The sequence below is a fragment of the Martes martes genome, assembly GCF_963455335.1.
Source record: "Martes martes genome assembly, chromosome: 16".
Classification (NCBI taxonomy): domain Eukaryota; kingdom Metazoa; phylum Chordata; class Mammalia; order Carnivora; family Mustelidae; genus Martes; species Martes martes.
This window is the reverse complement of record NC_137904.1, coordinates 54,535,797-54,551,449: the sequence shown is the minus strand read 5'-3', so window position 1 is coordinate 54,551,449 and position 15,653 is coordinate 54,535,797.

Below are 15,653 nucleotides of genomic sequence, written 5' to 3'. Positions count from 1 at the left end.
AAAGAGGAAGTTCTGCTTTTTATGTGTCTTAAGCTAACTTTATCAAAGTTTTAATGTTTAGATGCTTTTTTTCTCACCTGATGGGAGAGGAAAGTCCCCGGTCTAAGGGAGAAAGTAGGTGGTAATCTTAAATTAACCAAACCAGAGATCTTGAATTTATTCAGCAAAATATTTGTTGAATTCCTGGCATGGGCCAGGCACCTTTCTAGGGTCTTGGGTCATCCATTTGTCATGCATTGCTTATGGCTAGGGGATAGGCAGCAACATGGTAGACAGAGCCACCCCCCTCACAAGGAAACCAGAGAAACACAGAACAATTCCATGCAAGGAATGAAGCTGAGTGAGGGGGCGTGGGCTGCAGTGAGCTCAGACTTCGACCTCACTGAGTAGACCAGACTCAGAAATGTGCTTTCAAGGGAGAGTGGGAGAAATGGAGGATTTCGGGCTGCGAGGTGTGAACCAAGCACAGTAAAGAAATGAGGACAAGCCTGTTCAGGAGACACTAAGGATGCTATGTTGCCTTGTACACCAAAGTGGGGGTGGGCAGAATTTACAGGTGAGGACTGTGCTGGGTGGTAAAGGCCAACTAGAAGTTTGAACTTTATTCCGCAGATACTTGGGAGGTGGTGAAAGGCTTTTGAGGGGCGGAACTGAACCAAAGCATTGTTTTAAGAAGGTAGATTTGCCCTCTACAATCGCGTGAGTCGAAACTGGGAGAGTCTAGAGGTAGGCGTGATCAGTAGTGTAAAATAAAAAGAGGCACTTGGAAAGAGGTCAGCCAGATTTAATGACTGCTAATGAAAACTAGGGCTGTTTTGTTTGGAATTCTAGGAAGCCAGGGCCTTCCGAGTAATGTAGGAATCGGAGGGAACAAGGCCACCATGTTTAAGCTAGAAGTCAGCAAATCAGCTCTTAAAACAAATACACAGTAGGGGATGAAACCAACATCAGTTTACCTAAGTTACCTAAGTTGATCTCCTGTCCTGGCATTATTGAGAAATAATCAAGGTCACCTTGGGTTCATACTAGCTTCTGTCTCTAAGACCATGGGGTCTCTGTCCCAGGCCCCACAGAATCAGGGGCTTAAGAGCTCACTTTCTTTCAGAGTCCTTCTAGGCAAATCCTTGCTGTCTCTTCCTCTCCTTCTGGCACACACAGTCTCGGCATGTATTCGAACTGGCATTTTTGTTTTCAGAGTCTCATTTAACCAAGAGGCATGTGAGGGCGGAGATCTATGTCCATGCATCCCGTTCACCTCTGCAGACACTCATGGAGCACGTGCTAAGTGCCAGGCCCTGGGGTAGCTCCTGGAACTGTACACAGACTCACTTAAGCCCCCCGATTTAATCACAGCCCGTCTGGTGCATGTTGCTGCTGTCATTTGTGCTGGTAGTTTCCCTTCATGGCATGCAGAGTTCACCGCTGGCAAACGGATCGTGTTCCGAAAATCCATCTGTAATTCATATTCCCATAGAAACGATATGTTCCACAGCCAATGCCCATATTCACTCACACACACCACATGTATGCAAAACACCTTCGACCCCTGCACTGGCTGAGCCGCGTGTTTAAAAATAACAAAATTGGGGCAGCTGGCTGGCTCAGTGGGTAGAGCATGCAACTCTTGATCTTGGGGTCGTGAGTTCAAGCCTGACGTTGGGCAGGGAGCTTACTTAAAAAGATAGAAGAGCAAAATTTATCATTTTTTCCTTCTGGGAAAAATGTTTTTTGAATTTCCACAAGGAACTCAACCTCTCTTTGAAGTCTTAGGTTCCAGAAGAAAAAGTTCTTGCCTTGGTGGTCGACACTTTCCTTCTCCCATGGTATTGGGGGATTGGGGTGGGGGGACTGTACCTCTGTGCGCTCATGGGCCTTGCCTCCTCTAGCCAGTCTATGGCAATGCTCCTAGGATAGGAATTCCTCCTACGGGGGTGTAAGGAAGTGGAAGCAAAGTCTGGCACATTTATTAGACAGGATATCAGGTGTTTATCTTGAGGTGGCCTGGGTTCCTGCTTCAAATCCCCCCATCTTGAAAATGTTCTGTGCTTTAGATCTTTCTAAAATGCAAATCTGATGCATTTCCCCCCCTCCCCCCACCCAGCTTATAGTGACCATCAAAACAATGGCAAACTCCTCAGCGTGGTGTAATTGGCTCCTTGAGACCTGTCCCCTGCTTACCCTGCAGCTTCATTTCTCACCCTATGTTGATGCTATAACCAGAAGCAGGGTTCTCTCTGCTTCCCTTTAGGTGTACTGGTCCCTCTACCTGGCAAGTCTTCTCCATTCGTGACCTACCTCATTCTGATTTGTGCTTCTAGAGTTAGCTTAGCTGGCATTTCCTTTCGGCAGCCTTCTGTGACCTGTCACCCCGTGAGCACCCTCCATCTGAATTAGGATTCAGTAGCTCCCAGCATACACCTCTTTCTTGGTACTCCTCGTAGGGCTGAAAGGTGTTCATTTACATCTTTGTCTCCTCCAGGAGCCTGAACTACTGGAGGTCAGAGACTTATCTCTGCATTCCCACTACCCTGTAGCTAGCATAGAATAGGTCCTCAAATGCATACTGAAATAATGAATCCAAGAAGTTGGGAAAGGACTTGTGATCATGGAGAGCCTGGATAATGGGATTCCGATGATAGTAACACCTGCAGGGGAAATTAGAACACCTGGGCAAAACCCTGTGCTGTCAGGTTAGAGGTGTGATTCGTGGAAGGATGACCTTAGATTAAGTCAGACTGTCTCTGAAAGAATTGTTCTAGAAGTAGATGCAAGGTGGAGAAGGTGGCTGGGGGGATAGGGTGTCTTAACCTGGGGTGATTTTGTCCCTCACCCCAATCCAGGGGCTTTTGGCAACATCTGGAGACATTTTTGGTTGTCACAAGCAGGAAGGAGAGAGTGGTGATCCTGGCACCTAGAGGATAGAGATCAGGGATGCCGGTAATCGTGCTACAAGGTACAGGAAACTTCGCACAACCAAGAATTATTTGGTCCAGGGGTGCTTGAGTGGCTCAGTCCATTCAGCATCATGGTCTCAGGGTCCCGGGATCAAGTCCCACATCGGGATCCCTGCTCCATGGGGAATCTGCTTTTCCCTCTCCCTCTCTCGCACTTCCTCTTAAATAAATAAATAAAACCTTTAAAAAAAAAAAAAAACTTATCTAGTCCAAATGTCAGTAGGATTGAGTTTGAGAAATGCTGGTACATAGTGACACCTTGAGAAGTTACTGACATTCTATTTTTAAGTTAATTTAAAGCTGATGAGATTCGGTACGTGTAACCTTTGATGTGCGAAATACACTAGAATCTAAGAGATGTGGTTTCCAGTCTTGGCTGTAGAAAGAGTTAGCAGTGGCTCCTAAGGCAAGTCACTTTCCCTTTCTGGACCTCTTTTCGTTCCACTAAAATAAGGAGGGTTAGACTAAGTTCCAGGTTTTTTTTTTTTTTTTTAAGACTTTATTTATTTATTTGACAGAGAGAGCAGGAGCACACAAGCAGAGGGAGAGGGAGAAGCAGGTTCCCCACCGAGCAGGGAGCCTGACGTGGGGCTCAACCCCAGGACCCTGGGATCATGACCCAAGCCAAAGGCACTTGCTTAACCAACTGAGCCACCCAGGCACCCCTAAGTTCCAGTTCTAATATCCCATAGCTGTAAATCTAGCTCAGTGTCTGATTAAAACTGAATTAAAAGATTTAAAGGAAGAGAGGTGTGATCACATATTCTACTTTTTACATTGGAATTTAAGGGCTCCTGATCCCCTGTTTCTGCAAGCCAATTAATGACTGTCATAACAATAGCTCTTAAGAGATGAGACAAGAAAAATTCAAATTACAGTTTGAAATATTGCCTTCCAGGTAACAGTACTTCTCTGTGTGTGATATTTATGAATGTTTTCCGACAACGTCTACTAGATGTCAGAAACATGGGAAAGAAGGTGCCAGAGTTAAAGCTGAGAGTTCAACTCCGAATATCTCCTTTCCTAGACTCTAGAAAATTATAGTATAAATAGGTGCATTATATATAATGACATACATTGGGGAGAAACATGGTAGGTTGGTTTGAGGAACTGGATGAGGAGTTGCAACTGTATAATAGCTTTAAGCACAAATTTTGTTTTCACTGCATTAATACATCCCAATGAATTATGATTGTTGGTAGAAATTTTAGAAATTCCAGGGTAGGTTCAGCTTACCTTCCAGTGCCTTCCTCAAAATGGCACAGGTATACCTGTTCTCCCTTATCTTTCATTCATATACTCTAGGATTCCTTTGTTTAAGCGATCCGGTCAAAATATGATTATTTATCCTAGTAAGCTATGAATTTATATGTCACATTTCTGTATATTAACTCATGCTAGTCTGTGTCTTTGCTTTATTCTGGCTCCAACCTAAGTCTTCATTTTTCTAAAGTCTACCCTTCGTTCAAGGTTCAAGGTCACCTCTTCTATGAAGTCACCCTTGATCACATCTCTCTGTCTTAAAAGACATTGTTCCCTTTAAATTCTGATGGCATCTGTTAGCTCTTCTGGGCCATATATCTAATACTATCTTGCAGTAAATGTTACTTAAATACAGATCTTACCTCTTCTGCTAACTCTTTCATTCTCTGCACATTCCTAACTCCCTTGGGCAGACCTTACTTGTTTCTATTTGGCCCTTTTTCTAAGCTTGGGCAGGGACAGTTTCATCTTCATCCTGTTGCCCCCAGGTAAAATATATGTCATACACATAATATGTGCTCAGTTAATACTCATTTATCTGATGCATGGATGGATTTGTTACATACTGAATGCATTCACCTAAAATGGGTTGGTTAACTTATCTTAGCATTTTGTTAAAAGTTAAACAAATGCCAGCACAGGGATTTATTAGGAAGAAGAATTTTTGTTTATTTAATTATGATATATAATTATCTAAAAAGTATTTGACTAATACTTTAAGACTCCTTTTAAGATTCTAGATTTTCAAATTATTATCAACAACCTTTAAAATAAGTGTCTGATCTAGTGGAAATGCCAGCTGACTCTCCCGAGTCCTCGTTATTGCATTCTTATTGAGTAAAAAATGTATGATGTGAATGTTCAGTGTTTCTAAACAATCAAGGAGACACAGAGAGCTCCAATGTGATGCTGTTTCAACCTTGCCCCCAAACCAAATTGAGTCTTAGCCGGACATACTAGCATGAGCTGACTGACAAAGGATGTAGGTTCTAGGTAAGTAAGAATAGAAATGATTCCTGCCTAGTATTCACCCTATACAGAGATCATGCGTCATCTAGATAGTGTGTTAAAGCAAATAGTGAACTGCTTTGAATCATCAGATTAAGTAATACAGGGCGGGCGCACAAAAGATTTCAAATTCTGTTAAGAGAGAAAATTGCAATGATGACTAATCCAACACATGCATATACTTTGTCTCCTCCTTCCACCATAATCAAATCAACCGATCTCCATCTCTGCAGTACACACACACACAGAGATACACACACACACACACACACACAAGTGTGTGTGTGTGTGTGCCTAGTTGTCTCTCTCATACAACCCTCACTTGTTTTCTCCTGTGGTCCTACCCCATCTGGCTTCTGGAAACCTGAACAAGTCAGAGCTCTACAGAAAGCCAAGTAAATGGTCATGCTCTGGATGTGAGGTTCAAGTTACACTTACATTTGGAACTCCTTTGCAATACTCCTAATCACTTCCATATTTAACCAGTCGTTGATTTGTATTATACCAGGGTGTTTCAAAAAGATATGCACCTTGGCCACCCAGATACCCAGACATTTCACTTTGCAACTACTTCCAGAGAGAACACCTCCAGAACCTCGTGTTTGTACTGCACCATCGTGTTCAGCCTTAAAGGAATGACAGCTCTTGTCACGGCTGTCATTGCAATTGTCAGGAGTGATTTATTACAGAGGGGTCAAGGGTGATTGGTACATGCCCTAGTGACATGAGTGGCACACATCAAACATTTATTAAATTATTGACAGCCAGGGATGTCTGGGTGGCTCAGTTGGTTAAGTGTCCAGCTCTTGATTTCAGCTCAGGTCATGATCGCAGGATTGCGAGATTGAGCCCCATGTTGGGCTCTAAGCTCAGCGCAGCCTTCCTTGGGGATTCTTTCTTGCCCTCTCCCACTGCCCCTCCCCGCACTCATGCTTGCTTGCACTTTCCCTCTCTCTCTCCCTCAAATAAATAAGTAAATAAACCTAAGAAACATTATAGAGAGCGGGGAGAATTTCTTTACAAGGGGAGGTTGTCAAATTATGGCCCATGCCCCAAATTCATTGTGTCTGCTGTTTCTGTAAATAAAATTTTATTGGGATACAACTATGCCCATTCACTTATGTATTGCCTGTGGCTGCTTTTGAACTACAGCAGAGTTGAAAGAGAGACGAGTTAGCCTGCAAAACCTAAAATATTTACTTTCTGGCCCTTAACTGGATGAATGTGCAGACCGTGCTTTACAAATTGGTCTTGACTGCATGTTCCTATAAACCCAGTTACTAATGAATGCATTTCCAAAGATGTTAAAAAAATTTTTTTTTTACAGTCACTCTGTGCTTGAACAGTTTCTAGTACAAAAGTCTTAACTCCCCAATTATGTTAAGTCCTTGAGAGTACTCATGAATAACCTGGAGATCTTATACAGCACAGGAGGGGGTAGAGAGCAAGCCCGCTCTAAGTATTTCTTGATAGACTGATTAAATCGAGCATTTCCTGTAAGAATCATGAGTCTCGTAACATAAGAAAAAAACTAGCTCTCAGTTTTCCTTGAGTATCTCTGCCTTTCCATCTATTTTCTTTTTTCTACCTATCTCTCAGGATGTTCAAATCCTAGATATACCATAAGAGACTCTTTTTTTTTTTAATATTTTATTTATTTGACAGAGAGAGAGATCACAAGTAGGCAGAGAGGCAGGCAGAGAGAGAGAGAGAGGAGGAAGCAGGCTCCCTGCTGAGCAGAGAGCCCGATGCGGGACTGAATCCCAGGACCCTGAGATCATGACCTGAGCCGAAGGCAGAGGCTCAAACCACTGAGCCACCCAGGTGCCCCCCATAAGAGACTCTTAATCTCACAAAACAAACTGAGGGTTGCCGGGGGCGGGGGTTGGTGGGGAGGGAGGGAGAAGGTGGCTGGGTTATGGACATTGGGGAAGGTAGGTGCTATGATGAGTGCTGTGAAGTGTGCAAACCTGACGATTCACAGACCTGTACCCCTGGGGCTAATAATGCATTATATGTTAATTAAAAATTTTTAAAAAAAAATTTTTAAATGCCAGAAATAAAACAGAATATTTTAAAAACAAAACCAACCAGCCAACCAAACAAACAAAAAACCCCACTAAGTCTATGTATGAAAGAAGGATTAAGAAAAATCAAAATATAAAATACAGGCAATTCCAGCTATAAAACATTATAGCTCACAAATCTTTTTATCCCAGGAGCCCAAAACAAAAGAACATAGAGAAGCGCCCTGGTTTATTGTATCCCATTTTAAAAAGTAATAGACCCTCATTAAGACGTACAGTTACGGGACACCTGGGTGGCTCAGTGGGTTAAAGCCTCTGCCTTCGGCTCAGGTCATGGTCCCAGGGTCCTGGGATCGAGCCCCACATCGGGCTCTCTGCTCAGGAGGGAGACTGCTTCCCTCTCTCTCTCTGCCTACTTGTGATCTCTGTCAAATAAATAAAAAAAATATTAAAAAAAAAAGACCTAGTTACAACAAGCATGGAAAAAGTATGGTCTCTGTTCTGAGAAACTTAAAATCCTGTGGGTAATGTTAGTAACATTTTAATAATATTTCAAAGTTGACTGGCTCTTGCCACATCCACTGTATATCATTTTACCCTTACGGCAACGCTGAAGTGGGTTGTCCCTAAACCCCGGTTTATCATCAGTATCTCATGTTGTTGCTTTACTTGGACAAGATGGAAAAACATGTGATTTAAAACAGTCCTGTTGCAGATGTAGAAACTCGTCCTCTGATCCCTAATCCCTTACTTCAGCTATCCAATCTCCCTTTAAGCTAGGTAACTTTTAGTCAATGCCCTAGAAATTGTACCTTTTTCAGGTTAAGAGTCATGTGGTAATATTTTACCTTGTTTTATATTAGTTATTCATGGACAGGCTCAACTCAGGACTCATCAAAGTCCACAGTAAACCTGTGTGTCTCCTTTACACTCTGTACCTTAGCCAACATACTGTGACAATTCAGTAAATCCGGTACTATTTGAGGATGAGTTAGAAACACTGATATAGGACAGTGTTGTGCCCTTCAAGGCTCCTTGATCTGTTTACACTGATATTAATAGATGGTTCTGGGCTTCAGTCACAGACCTGAATAATTCCGGTCATACTGACCCGCTGCACTTCGTTAAAAACTATAAAATATTCTGAGAACTCTTTTAGATAAGCGATATATGCAAGTCACAGAAAAAGTTCAACAGTTCACAAAATATTTTTTTTAAGATTTTATTTATTTATTTGACAGACAGAGATCACAAATAGGCAGAGAGGCAGGCAGAGAGAGAAGGGGAAGCAGGCTCCCCCCTGAGCAGGGAGCCCGATGTGGGGCTCGATCCCAGGACCCTGGGATCATGACCCGAGCTGAAGGCAGACACTTTAACCCACTGAGCCACCCAGGCGCCCCAACAGTTCACAAAATATTAAGAAACTGTCTGAACTCTACAGTGCTATAGAAATAATTATAGAGAGTCAACATAATAAATCAACTTTTTCTTAAATTGTTCCACTTGGATTAGTGTCCGAAGGAAATGCTTTATTATTAACAGCATATGGCAGATATGTTGAAAACACTGCTAATTTTCCTTATTTCCATTCCTTTGAAGTGGTAGACTCATAATTTTGTTTGTGAGCCAAATTCATAAAAATAGGGCGTTCTCTATATTTGCTCAATTAGTCTATCTTCTTATAACCAAATTGGGTTTTATAAGTATTATGTAATTGCATAGTATTAGAAAGTAGTTATTTGAGAATATAATGAGTGTCTGATGGTGTTTTATGGATTGGGCTCCCTACCGTAAAGAGGGTTAAGGTTAACCTCTTTATGGTGCAGTAATGGGAGCCACACACTCCACGTCTTTTCATGATTCTGTAGCCTACAACACAAGGAGTACAACAGCAGAGGTCTATCAGATTGTACCTGCCTCCTCTGGAATTTTCTGGAAGTCTATTTCAGATCTCCCTTCCAGTAGCCTTACTTTGCTGACATTTAGGTGGGAAATGAAGACAACCTAAAAACCTGCACATTGACAAAAGGCAACCAGAGATTTTCTGTTTTACGGGGCCTTATTTATCCAGTTGTTTCTGGATTGTTTGAATCCAAATAAATACCAAATGCGTGTATTAAACAGTTTGGGGCACGTTGCCATCTGGCACTGAGTAAATTTTGGAATGCGGGTGGATATTTCAAAGAAAATTGCAGAAAGTGTCGTGTGCAATTTCCTTAAGCTGATTTCCATGAGATCTGTGATTTTGGAAGCTCAGTCTACAGGTGTTTTTTAATAGGCATTTGGATTTTTTTTTAAAAAACACACTGGTAGTACTTTATGAAAAAATAGAATGCCTGGCTCCTAACTTTTAATGACTCATTAATTTTGTGTAAAATAGAGCTTCTTGTAGTAGTTATTTAAAATGCGCCGTGTAAAAAAAATGTTTAATTTCATAATATTAGTTCTTACCCCATCTTAATCAGATAGCTAACCGAAATGTGTCTGGATTTGAAGTTAGGGAAACTGGATATTCACAATAAATGTTCCTGGCATTATAAGTAGATTCAAGAAAGGAAGCAGAATGTATGTATTTTTAAGATGTATTTATTTATTTTAGAGAGAGAGAGAGAGTGTGTGCACATGATGGGAGGAGGGGCTGAGAGAGACAAAAGACTCCTCGAAGAACAGGGAGCCTGACACAGGGCTCGATCTCACAACCCTGAGTTCATGACCGGAGCTGAAATCAAGAGTCAGACGCTTAACTGAGCCACCCAGGTGCCCAAAGTGAAATGTATTTATGACCTCTATCTTCTAAATGAAGACAAAATCATAATTCACAGGATGTAACCAAAAGCCATCTCAAATACAAAATACATTGCTCTCTTTATTCCTGTATCTGCAGATATCTGTCTCTTTCTTCATCAACATTGGAAGAATCACGTTGATTTAGATTTTAGTCTAGTAACATGAAGGCACTGTTTTAGTTTGCAAACTGAGAACGCTCACTGTCTCAATTTTAAAGGACCTGATTTATATGATGTTGACTTGGGAGCCACACCAAGGTGAAGCTAAAATCATTACCAGCCATTCTGGTATTTTAATATTTAAAATTAACAGAGGAACAAAGTTTTTGAAAAAATGACTAAAGTAAGATCACACTTCTTTGGATGCTACCAACGTGTTACTACACCTCCCAACTCAGAGACATACAGCCTGTGTTCTATAAAGATGGTTAACGATTTCAACCTTGAGTCTTTTATATGACCAATAGTCATGGACTACTTTTCAAGGATGGTGGTGACTCTGAAATATGGAATTTACGGGCTGATGATGTTATTCAAGTGCACTTCTACATAATATGGCTCTTGTGTTTTGTTTCAAACCGATTCTTGATAATGAATCAACAGATGTCATATGAAAAAAATGATTCTAAGGATTCCTGCTAGGTATTTCCTCAGCCATTCACATTTAACTTAGGAAGAGAGTTTGAATTAAGAAATTCATACCTATCCTACCTGTTTTCAAAAGTTTGTTTTTTAAAAAAGATTTTATTTATTTATTTCACAGAGAGGGAGAGATCACAAGTAGGCAGAGAGGCAGGCAGAGAGAGAAGGGAAAGCAGGCTCCCCGCCGAGCAGAGAGCCCCATGTCAGGCTTGATCCCAGGATGCTGAGATCCTGACCTGAGCCGAAGGCAGAGGCTTTAACCCACTGAGCCACCCAGATGCCCCAAAAGTTTTAATTAACAGAAGAGTCAGATGGGATGAATATTTCTTAAAGTCAAGTGTTCTTTTTGAAAGCCGTTTAGGTTGGAAAGGGCAGAAAAACTCAGAATGATATTATATGGAAATATTTCAGGAGAATTAGTGGACATGGTCAGACATGAATTAAAGGAAACATAAAAGGGAGTCATAATTTGGAGTGTGTTTTATATAATGTATACCTCGAATACCAAATTCATACATAAGAAAAAATAAAAAGGAATTGACTTTAAGTTAATAAAATAACTTCAGGTCTATTTCATAGATGGTCTCTGCCTCATTTGCCCAGGAGTGGTGAGTGTCTCTGTTGTCTTAGCTGTACTAGAATCACCTTCTTCCCCCTCAACTGAACAGTTGGTGATTGAGGACTGAAGACACGTGAGCTGCTGCGTTGCCATTCCTTGTGGTCTACGGTGTAAATACTGTGAAGAATTAGGTGCAATGAAAGCTCAAGTAAATGTGAATTTTGGCTCCTATTTTACGTTGAGAGGACTCTGGTAGAGATGGTCAAGGGTCACATACCAGGAATACGGCATCAGAAGTTGCTTTTTTCCTGTGTTCTGTCCCCTGGAAGCAGATAAACTGACACGGCTCTGGCACTTGCTTCTGTGACCAAGTCAGTTTCCATTATCGGCTGGTTGTTCATAGGTATAATTTGATGACACTAGACCTGTATAGGTTGACCATAATTGTGAGGGGATTATAGCACAGACTCTGGAGCCAGACGGCCTGGCTGGGTTGGACTCCTGGTTCTTTTAATTACAGTTGACCCTTGAATAACACAGGTTTGAACTGCACGGATCCACTTACTTGTGGATTTTTTTTTTTTCCCAATAAATACAGTACTCTAAATGTATTTTTTCTTATGATTTTCTTAACACTTTTTTCTTACTTTATTGTAAGAATACAGTACATAATAAATATAACATGCAAAATACATGTTAATCAACTCTTTATGTTACGTGGAAGGCTACCAGTCAGCAATATGTCGTTACTAGTTAAATTTGGGGGGAGCCAAAAGTTATTCGTGGAATTGCCTGAAACTATCGTAACATTGTGTGTCAGCTACACTCAAGTTATAAAGAACGTCTATAACCCAACACCCCAAAAATAAATAATCCAATTAAAAATGGGCAGAAGACATGAACAGACATTTCTCCAAAGAAGACATCCAGATGGCCAACAGACATATGAAAAGGTGCTTAGCATCACTCCGCTTCAGGGAAATGCAAATCAGAACTCCAGTGAGATACCTCCTCACACCGGTCGGAATGGCTAAAATCAAAAACACAAGAAACAACAAGTGTTAAGGAGGATGTGGAGAAAAGGGAACCCTTGTGTACTGTTGGCAAGAAAGCAAACTGGTGCAGCCACTGTGGAAAACAGTATAGAGGTTCCTCAAAAAATTAAAAATAGAGCTACCCTACGATCCAGTAATTATGTGACTGAGTATTTACCCAAAGGATATAAAAACACTAATTCAAGAGGATATGTTCACCCCTGGGTTAATTGCAGCATTATTTACAATAGCCAAATAATGGAAGTAGCCCAGGTGTCCATCCATAGAAGAATAGTAAAAGAAGATGTGTTACAGATGCACAATGGAACACACCATGGAATATTATTCAGCCATAAGAAAGGAATGAGGGGTGCCTGGGTGGCTCAGTGGGTTAAGCCTCTGCCTTCTGTTCAGGTCATGATCTCAGGGTCTGGGATTGAGCCCCGCATCAGGCTCTCTGCTCAGCGGGGAGTCTGCTTCCCCTTCCCTCTCTGCCTGCCTTTCTGTCTACTTGTGATCTCTCTCTCTGTCAAATACATAAGTAAAATCTTAAAAAAAAAATGATATCTTGCCATTTGCAACATCAAGGATGGAGCTAGTGAGTATAATGCTAAGTGAAAGAAGTCAGTCAGAGAAAGACAGATACCCTAGGATTCCATTCATATGCGGAATTTAAGAAACAAAATAAATGAACAAAGGAAAAAGACCTAAACCAAGAAACAGACTCTTAACTATGGAAGAAGAAACCGATGGTCACCAGAGCGGCAGTGGGTGAAGGGGCGGAGACAGAGCAGTGCATTTGTCAGGACGAGCACTGGGGGATGTATGGGATTACTGACTCGCTACACTGTACACCTGAAACTAATGTAACACTGTATGTTGACTATACTGGAATTAGCATTAAAAACCCAATAAATTTTTTTAATTTGAAAAATAGGTTATTCATAGATTTCCAGCTGCAGTAGGTGGTGGTTGGTGACCCTAACCCCCGTATTGTTTGAGGGTCAGCTTGTACTAGTCCTGTGAATTGGGCAAAATAGATCACTTCTCTATGCCTCGGTTTCCTACAGAAACAAAGGCCATGATAATAGTACCTACCTCATGGGGTGGTCGAGAAGATTAAATGAATTAATAGACTTAAGGCTCTAAGAAGAGTGCCCAGCCCATGACATATGCTCAATGACTATTAGGTATTGAAGCTTTTGGTTCTTTATGACTATTAAATTTCTCAGCACTGGCTCCTTTCTTGAGAATGAAGATACTCTATGTGTAGTGAAAGAAAATTGGGATATAAGAATGCACCACATCCTCTCAAGTGATAAGAGAAATAAGAAAGCTTTGAAATTGGGGAAGGGTTACTGCCAACATCAAGAAATGTGAAAAGAAATAGTTTAATGGGAGGGAAAGGGAGAAGAAATATTTTTATTATTGCGGCAAATCAAAACACTGTTGGATGCTTGTTAAGAGGAAATGGAGGCCATATGGAGAAAACCATTCCATTCCACAGTGTGGAATGGATTTAAGGGACAACTGAATAGCCCAGGCATGAATTATGTCGGCCTTTGGCCATTTAATGCCATAGATTAACAAAGCAAACAGCAGAGGGCATAGTAGTAGTTAATGGGAGGTGGAAAGAGTCGTCAGGCTTCAACGGTCAGTTCTTATGATACAGTTTTCCTTATTAAAGAAATACACTGATAACAGTATTTTTGTTCTTTCCAATTATTTGCATGCATTAGGACCTTAATATTCTAAATCCTTTCATTTCCTTTCATCTCTGTATTTTTTATATTCATTGTCTTTGTATAAACGTTTTCTTTGTAACCACTACTAATGGGGCTGCCTTTCTGCTAATTAAGTTGTTAATTAACTAAAGTAGCTCAATTTTAAAATTCACATTAGACATTTTAAAAATCAAAATGTTTTCCCCAGGGCCTAGTTGCCTGATAATTAAATCAAAAAGAGGGGTGAGCATGTATTGGAGGGTTTTTTTATTATTATTTAAAAATGGAGCAATTCTTATGAAAGATTTACTAATTGATTGTATGTTTGAAGTAATCTGGGACCTAGCCAAAATGATCCACACGAATTGTTTGGAAGTAGGCAGGGGTAAAAAGAAAAGACCAGAAAATAAAATTAGGTAATTTTTTTTTTTTCTATCTGAAAGAGTTACTTTCCATCATGAGTTTAAAAATACATGTAGAAAATAAATGTTCTTCCTTTATCCATGTTAAGAGAAGTCCAGACATGAAAAATCATCCAGTAAGAATCTTCTGAATGTCAGAAGGATAGGTACAATGACATTGAGGTTTTCATCAGTGTTCAGAAAAATTAAAAAGACCAGCCTACTGGTAGCATGTTCTATTGCTTTTTTCCACAATATTAATGCCAGCTTTTGTAGCTATTATGGATTGTGAAGCTACATTTTTAACTTGACTAAAAATGTATACATTTAACCTTTTAACTTTCATGTATCTGGATGAATTATTTTAGGAATTTGTGATCCGTGCTGGTTTCGAGTAGATAGTTAAGAAAGCAAGGTATTTTTTTAGATTTCGTGTTCCCCGTGACAGATTCCTTCAAAGAAAAGAAAAAAAAAGTTTCTGTAACAAGAGCCGAGCAAATATCTATCAGTGTGCCTTCCAAAAAATGAATTGCGCCTTGTGTCTTAAAAACAGCATTTTAAAAATAAGTCATAAGGGATATGAAGAGCTGAGCTGTGGTAGATGATATTCCAGATCTCTCTTCAATCAATTTTGTATAATGCTTTGGAGGCAGAATAACGAGTAATATGAAATCATTTTTCAAGATGCTGTATGTGCACACTCTTTGTTCTATTTCTGTATTCATTGGCACAGGAAATTTATGCACTGTATTTGGAATACTCCAAGAACAAAGACCAATTTCCCTGAAGGTGATGAGCATTCTTGGATTTTACAAATGCAAAGAAAAAAAGAAAAAAATGATTTTCCTCTTGTCACATTTAGATAATGAAGTGTGCTAGATTTACAGAGTCTCCATGTTGAGTCTCAGAAATCATGCCCACTGTGTATATTTTTTTTATTCCGAGATTCAGAAAGTAGATGTAGGCAGTTCTTAACAAGCATTGACAAGTAGTAATTATCAGTGAGTGTTGTGAAAGATGGAAGGCTGAATGGATTCAGACATTGACTTCTGAACATGAGTATCTCTTATTCTTGGGAAAACAGGTATCCAATTGATCTGTAGACGATCCTTCAACTAAGTTTCAGATCGTAGGGGAAAGGGAGGAGAAGGTCGAATAAGGACATTGTGTTAATCCTTGTGGCACCTTGTAGCTGTTTTGCTTGTCTCACTTTGGGGGGATGTGCAGGGCTGACAGAGGCATATCTCGACCCCCT